At 43.2% G+C, this 7801-nt stretch overlaps 1 pseudogene across 1 annotated transcript; it reads right to left on the minus strand.

The window, feature by feature from the left end:
• Nucleotides 1–2797: 2797 nt before the first annotated feature.
• Nucleotides 2798–4695, minus strand: LOC116541875 (annotated as a pseudogene). Its single transcript, XR_004264995.1, has one exon. The product of XR_004264995.1 is annotated as a splicing factor 1 pseudogene (transcript).
• Nucleotides 4696–7801: the final 3106 nt, after the last annotated feature.

Below are 7801 nucleotides of genomic sequence, written 5' to 3' on the forward strand. Positions count from 1 at the left end.
TATATTTGTGTGTTCCTCTAGTGCACCTCTCTCAAGTTATCATTTACTTGTAAGCATTTAAAAATATCAGTTATGGTGTTTTTGACTTATGCATTACTTAAAGTCTTAAAAATGCCTATATGAACTAAAAAAAAAAAACTCATATAACTTATTTCTAATTATTCATTTCTTTCTTTCTTTTTTTTTTTTTTTTTTTTTTGAGACAGAGTCTTGTTCTGTCACCAGGCGCTAGGCTGGTGCAGTGGCGCGATCTTGGCTCACTGCGACCTCTGCTTCCCAGGTTCAAGCAATTCTCCTGCCTCAGCCTTCTGAGCAGCTGGGACCACAGGTGCGAGCCACCACACCCAGCTGATTTTTGTATTTTTTAGTGGAGACGGGGTTTCACCACGGTCTCGATCTCTTGACCTCATGATCCGCCCACTTTGGCCTCCCAAAGTGCTGAGATTACAGGCATGAGCCACCACGCCTAGCCTAATTATTCATTTCCTACTGGATTACATTACTGCTAAAATCTGAAACTTGTTGGTGCTTGCTTTATGGCTTCTGTGTGAACAATTTTTTTGTAATGTTCCACGTGTTCTTGAGAGGACTATATATTCTCTAATTGTTGGGTACAGCATCCTATTTACATCTTTTAGGTCAAGCATGTTGATTGTGATTTTAAATTTTACATATTTACCGTTCTTTTGTCAGCTTCAGCTACCAATTATGGAGAGATATATATTGAAATGTTCCACTATAATGATGGATTTGTTACTTTTAATCTGTAATTTTATCACTTTATTGTTTTGTACATTTTGAGTCCCTATTTGGTGCATGCACTTTTTTGAATTTTTACTTGTTTCTCTTGAGAAGAGCCCTTACCATGGTAACACATTTTGTTTGAAAAAATGTATGCTGCTTAAGGTCATTTTTTTCCTGAAGTGATATATTTAACCCTGTTTTCACTGGTTCATTGTGATTGTACGTATTTTTTCTTCTTTTACTTTCAACTTTATCAACTTTCATCCTTTTACTTTAGATCTTGCCGTGTACTCATTTTAAAACTTTATTTTGTGACTAGCATATAGCTCAATGTTTTCCCACCCAATCTGACTATCTGTATCCCTTGGCTGGACAACCGAAATTATTTTCATTTATTTTCATTAGTAATCCATTTAAATTTGTGTTTCTTACATTACTTCGTAGTTTTCTGTATCCTGACTTTTCTGTGTTTCTTTCTGTTTGTGCAAATTTGAATTTGTTTATTTTCTTACTCTATCTTTCCTTCCACTTATTCGGACTGCCTATTTTTGCAGTGGCTACACTTGAAATATTACTATGTATTTGGACCACAACAACTATTTGGACTTACCAAAGTCCAAAGTTAGTCTTATCCTGATGTCTTTCAAAACCATATACAAACTTAAAATATTTGCTATTCTGAGAACCAGTCTCCAAAACACCTTTTATTTTTGTTCATTATTTTAGTTTTTAATCTAATCACAACAGACATTAGCAACATTATAATTGTATGAAATGTTTGTTTAAATTTGCATACATGTTTTCCAGTTTCATTTTTCTCATTTTCTCCTGTATTGGGCAGCTTTCTCATTTTCTGAAATACATACAAGTTTCATTAGTGAAAGTCTGCTGACTAGACTATATCAGGGTTTGCTTATTTAAACATGTCCTTATTTCATCCTCATTCTTTTTTTTTTTTTTTTGAGACGGAGTTTCGCTCTCGTTACCCAGGCTGGAGTGCAATGGCACGATCTCGGCTCACCGCAACCTCCGCCTCCTGGGTTCAGGCAATTCCCCTGCCTCAGCCTCCTGAGTAGCTGGGATTACAGGCAGGCACCACCATGCCCAGCTAATTTTTTGTATTTTTAGTAGAGACGGGGTTTCACGATGTTGACCAGGATGGTCTCGATCTCTTGACCTCGTGATCCACCCGCCTCGGCCTCCCAAAGTGCTGGGATTACAGGCTTGAGCCACCGCGCCCGGCCATCCTCATTCTTAAAGGATATTTTGCTGAATGTCCTGTTTCAGGTTGATGGTTGTATACGTTAGCATTCAGATGGCATTCTTTCACGATCTTCCAGCTTTCACTACTACTTTTGAGAGCCTTCTCTTTTTAATTGTTTTTCTGTGAGTGATTTGCATTTTTCCTCTCTGTGCCTTATAATCCTTTATTTTGTCATTGGTATTCTGCTGTTTGATATTCTACAATACGCCTAGGTGTAGATTTGGTTTTATCTATGATATTTGATATGAGTTTTGCATCCTCTTTCTGAAGATTATTGCCTTTCATCAGTCATGGAATATCATCAATCATTATCTTAACTTTTTTTTTTTTTTTTTAGAGACAGAGTTTTACTCTTGTTGCCTAGGTTGGAGTACAATGGCGCGATTTTGGTTCACTACAACCTCTGCCTCCTGAGTTCAAGCAATTCTCCTGCCTCAGCCTCCCAAGTAGCTGGGATTACAGGCACCCACCACCACAGCTGGCTAATTTTTGTATTTTTAGTAGAGATGGGGCTTCACCATGTTGATCAGGCTGGTCTCGAATTCCTGACCTCAGGTGATCCACCCGCCTTGGCCTACCAAAGTCTTGAGATTACAAGTGTGATCTACCACGCCCAGCCTACCATTAAATACTGCCTCTCCTCCATTCTTTCTCTTCTTTTCTTCTAAAAATTCAATTAACTAATTCTTCGTCTTCTTGCTAAGTCTTTTCTATGCTTTCTATTCTCTGCACTGCATTTAGTAACTTTTTTTTTTTTTCCTTCTTTATATACTTTCTTAAAAAACTAGTCTAGTTCTGTGGTGGAGGCAGTGGGGTAGCTGGAGGCATCCAGAAGGGCAGCATAACGGCCACCCCCATGCCAATTACGGTGACAAAGTTAGAAGGGTCCATGGGAGGCTCAGGAGGAGGGGGCGGAACCAGGCGGTGGAGGGGGAGGGGCCCCAGGCGGCAGAGGCTGCTGGATCCCGGGGGGCAGGGACACCATAGTGGGGTTGCCTTGCATCTGAGGGGCTCCTGGAGAAGCTGTGGCAGCCGCCTGCTGCTGTTGCCATGGCGGGATGGACCCTGTGCCAGCGCTTGTGGTGGCAGTCGTCGTATTTTGCTGCCATGGCAAGGGGGTACTGGAAGCCATACTGCTGCTGGGCAGAGGGAGTGGCGGAGGCAGCTGCTGCTGCTGCTGTTGCCATGGGGGAAGAGGACTAGAGGGAGGGGGCGGGGGCTGCCCACTGGGAGGCGGTGGCAGCGGCGGCATCATACCTTTTCCCTGATGCAGGCGATAGACCCCAGAGCCCACAGGCGTACTTCCCAGGTACTGATCCACTGGAGGAGGGCCATGGTGCCCAGGTGGGTGGGGGCCCTGGTTCATCGGAGGTGGTGGTGGCTGCATCCAAGGGGGGGGGTCCACTGGGGTTATGTTGCATGGGATGTCTGCCATGCCCACCTGTCAGGCTGGGTAACGGGTGTGGGAAGCTGTGGGGGTTGCCTCCGGGCCCACCAGGACCACCTTCATGCATGCCGTGGTAAGGCCGAGTCTCTGAAGGGCCAGAATTCATCCAGGTTGGGCGGCTCTGGGTGGTGGACATGAGAGACGGTGCAGGTGGGTTGTTGGTGGGAGCAGCAGGACGAGGTGCGCTGGCCAGGGGTGTGGTGGCAAGCCCAGAGGTGGAACCCACAGATGCTGGGACGGGCGCTTCACCCAGTTCAGCCATGAGGGACAAATATTCTTTATCCATCCGTGGTTTATCCTGAGCTGATTGGGGATAATGAGGCCTTTGGAATTAGCAGTCTGAAGCGATGTGGCCAGCCCCTCCACACTTTGTACAAACTGTGGTGTTGGTAATGCTGCAGGTCTCTGAAATCTGCCAGGGTCTTAAGATCCTGTTGTCGCCTTCCAGAAGGGTCCCATTCAAGCAAGCCAACTCCGGAAGCTGCATCTTCTGTAGATCATTCTGGTCTTCTGGGGTCTCGATACCCTGCTTCAAGATGTTTCTTATCTGTTCCACTGCCTTTTTGATGTTCTCCACTGTATTGGCGTGACCAGGGCATGAAGTGGCTCATCTTCTCCCGGCAACATCTGGCTGTCTTTGCGCCCAACCTTCTCTTCTTTCACAGATCCTTTCCACCGGATCATAATCTTCGCACTGCACTCCTTCTCTATGTTCTTTAGGGTGTTCCCTCTGGGCCCAATGAGCAGCCCCACAAAGTTGATTTCTGGGTACTCATCTTGTGGAATCATGACTTTATCACTCACACGTGTTGCTGTAGGTTTGTAATCTGCTGGTGGCTTAAAATCTGGGTTGAGTGCAACCATCTCAGTGATGAGGTTGTGCCGCTCCTCTTCCAGCGTTTTGTGGGTGCAGAACTCTCGTGTGTTTAGCCGCTTCCCCTCGCTATTGCAGATGGGCTCAGGGGAAGGGGACCTGTCCTCAGCGTTAGGGGGGATGCCCAGGTCTCCTGTGCGCAGTTACGAGTCAGGTCTTCTATCTGCAGTTGCACTATGTAAGCTCCTTCTTGTTCTCGAGTAAGTCCAGCGGGAATAACCGCAGGCATTCCCGGAATCACCGTCTTCTGTTCCATTGTGTCTGGGTTCCAGCGGCTCCTCTTCCGCTTCTTACTTGGGAAGTCCAGCGGCGTGCGTTCGCTCTGGTCGCCATGGCGCCCCCGGGGACCGGCACCGGTAGCTGCTTTTCCTCGGCGACGGCTTCTCCTTTGCAAGTCTCCCGGGGGGAGGGGACCCGACTGCGCCGCCGCCGTAGCGCGCGGAGCCCGTCCTCTCACGCGGCAGGCGGTGGCGGCGCGAGACGCACAAAGAGGGAGGAGAGAGGGCGTCGTGGGGGTGGGCTGAGGGCGGCGGGGCCGGGGCCTGGATTGGGCCGGGCTGAGGCGAAGGGTCGAAATCGGCGGCCTCCGATTGGCGGAGCCTCGGTCCTTCTGGATGCGCGCTGGGATTGGCCGAACCGTTAGGCCTGGTGAGGAAATGGCGGCGGAGTCCGGTGGGCTGGGAGGTGTGTTGCCGCGCACTTCCATTTGTTCGTGAGTAACTTTTCAATATCTGTTACACCATTATCTAATTTTTTCTTCAGCTGTGTATAATCGACTGTCCAATACTTTGAGATTTAAATTTAAGTGCTTGTATTTTTTTATTTTTAAAAGTTGGTTTGATTTTTATTTAAATCTGTCTGATAATTTTATAAGGTCTTTTGTTGCTTGATAAATAAAAAGTTGTTTTTGAAAAATTATATATTTTTAAGAAATATGTCATACCTATTTTATATTCTCTATCTTAGAATTATTCTAATAGTAAAATCATCAATACCCTAACTTTATGGATTTTTGTTTCTGTTAAATTCACTTATAGCTGATTATTTTCTTGTGTGGTTGATAATTTATTTCCTTGTGTTGCTGTTGTGAGCTCCTATTTTGTTCAACTTAATCTCTAGGAATCATGTGAGACTAAACTGGCAATACTTTCTTTCCGAGAGAATTTGTTTCCTTCTTGGAGCTGGCAGTGGGGTGCTTCTAACCTTAGATCTCTTTAGCTTTTTTGGAGGATTCATACTAATGCATATTGCCCAGATTCAGCTCCCTCAACTTGCAGCAGTGACAAAATTTAGCCACCCAAGTCCTCTGCTACTGTTGAAATTTACTCTAAGATAACTCCAGATTTGGTGATATTGTTCACCTATCTGGCTTCAGTTTCAGCTTGCTACTCCTTTTTTATTCCTTTTTATCTCTTTAAATTTTTTTCTTACTTTTTTATATTCCCCTCACTACATTAAAAACCTGTTGTTGTTGTAGTTTACCCAGGATCAGTGTGTCCCTAGTCCTATGTATTACCAAGATCTGATATCCCAGACCTTTTTCACTTACAGCAGTAAACATCTCTCAGGGGCTTTATTCTGACATACGCTGTTTCAGCGCTTACCATGTGCCAAGCTCTGTACTGGATGCTGTAGAGAATAATGTTCTTGTTCTTGGGAGCATGGAATCTGATGGGAAAAATGGACATGTGCGCCAGAAATGATTCTATAAGGCAGCCTGAGATATATGCTGAAACGGCCACAACCACCAAGCATGGCAAAGGCTGAGGAGGGAGGGCTTCGCGCTCCCTGGGGAAAGCTGAGACTGTGAGGCAGAAGCTCATGCATTGAATATAAGCTTCCATTTCATAGCAGTCCAAGGGTGTACTGCTGGGCAAAAGTTAAATCAAGTCTCTTTCATGTTAAGAGCAACTGATGTGAAGGGCATAGGCTTACTGCAGAAATCTGAGGAAGCATTCCAGACAGCCCATGCTGTTCTCCTAGTCACAAACCTCCACTTGTACTAGGAAATTATTCAGAAGGTGCATGGCTGAGTAAAGATGGAACACATTTAGGTATTCCAAATATTTCCCAGGAAGAAATAGCCAATGCTTACACTGCTATTAAAGACAACTTCTAAAGTGACTACTGTTTGTCTACTGGTGTTTTCTATTATAGCCTTATTTTAAGAGGGCTGTAACTTGACTGTAAAAATTCCCCCTGGGTGAAAACTTGGCATACCAGAGTGCTCCCTTTCAATAATGCTTGCTTTTTTTTTTTTTTTTTTTTTTAAAAAAAAAAAAAAAAAAGATTTGTTTTACAGTAGCCAAGGTCTTTCAAAGTCAAAAAAAAGACCACAAAGCTCTTAGTATTGGAGAGAATTGATTCTTTCTATAGATGTTTGCATTCTGTACTGCATGGAAGATAAAAAATAAATAAAACAAGAATCAAACCTATTTGTCTTCTTAATGTACAAAACAAATGCCCAATTTTAGATAGCAGTCTTCATGCAGTGTGCCCAAAATTACAATAACAAAGCTATATAATGTCTACTAAAGGAAAGAGTGTTTTGTAATTTTATTTTTTAAGTAACAGATGCAGTTGTAAGACACCAGCTGGCTAAAGTAGTATAACCCAATAGATGGAACTTACATAGAAGCAGACAGCAGTTTTGCTATTTCTACTGAGTCAGATGAGCTCTACCAAGAATAATATTGCAAATAATTGTAATACAGTGATTGTATTACAATTGTAATTGTAATACAGTGAATAATATTGTAAAACCTCCAGTGATAATAAAAAAATTCAATAATATATTTAGTATATTGCATAATGTGCTTTGCTTTAAAGAACAAAAGAAAACAGTGAGGGATGGAGAAGATACTCTACTCAATGGACATCATATAAGGCATAAAGCACTTGAGATAGGAAGCTGAAGCTGTTGTGTTTTTTTGGTAGCCTCAGTTCCCACATGCTTCTTTTCTTGAAGTGCTGAATGCAATTCCAGTGACTAAAGATACATGATCTGAATATGAGTAGGTGCCACAACAGAGACAAAGCCATCTGGTCTACCGCTGAAGGAAGTGCAGGCTCTACTCTATTTCGAATGAGCTGGCACGTGTTATCTACAAAGTGGTGCCTTTCTAAGAATTGTTAAGATTAAGTTTTCTTATATACAATTAAGTTTTAACTCATTTATCAGTTTTAGAATCTAACTGCAGAGTAAGACGTGACTTTGTGTTCTATGTTAACAGAAATCATAAGGAAAAATGTGTGTTCTTACCCTTCAAAGTTATAGAGATGAGAAGGAAATTAGAAAAATAGAATTATAGAAATAGAGATTAGTGGTTGCTGTTGCCGGGGTTAAGGAGGGCAGGTAGAGAGGGCAGTGGATGTGGCTATGGAAAGTCAACATGAGGGATTTTTGTAATATTGGAAATATTTTGTACCTTGCCTGCATCAGTGTCAATATTTTGGTTGTGATACTGTGCTA

The sequence above is a fragment of the Sapajus apella genome, unplaced genomic scaffold, assembly GCF_009761245.1.
Source record: "Sapajus apella isolate SASKATOON/1434 unplaced genomic scaffold, GSC_monkey_1.0 scaffold1, whole genome shotgun sequence".
Classification (NCBI taxonomy): Eukaryota; Metazoa; Chordata; class Mammalia; order Primates; family Cebidae; genus Sapajus; species Sapajus apella.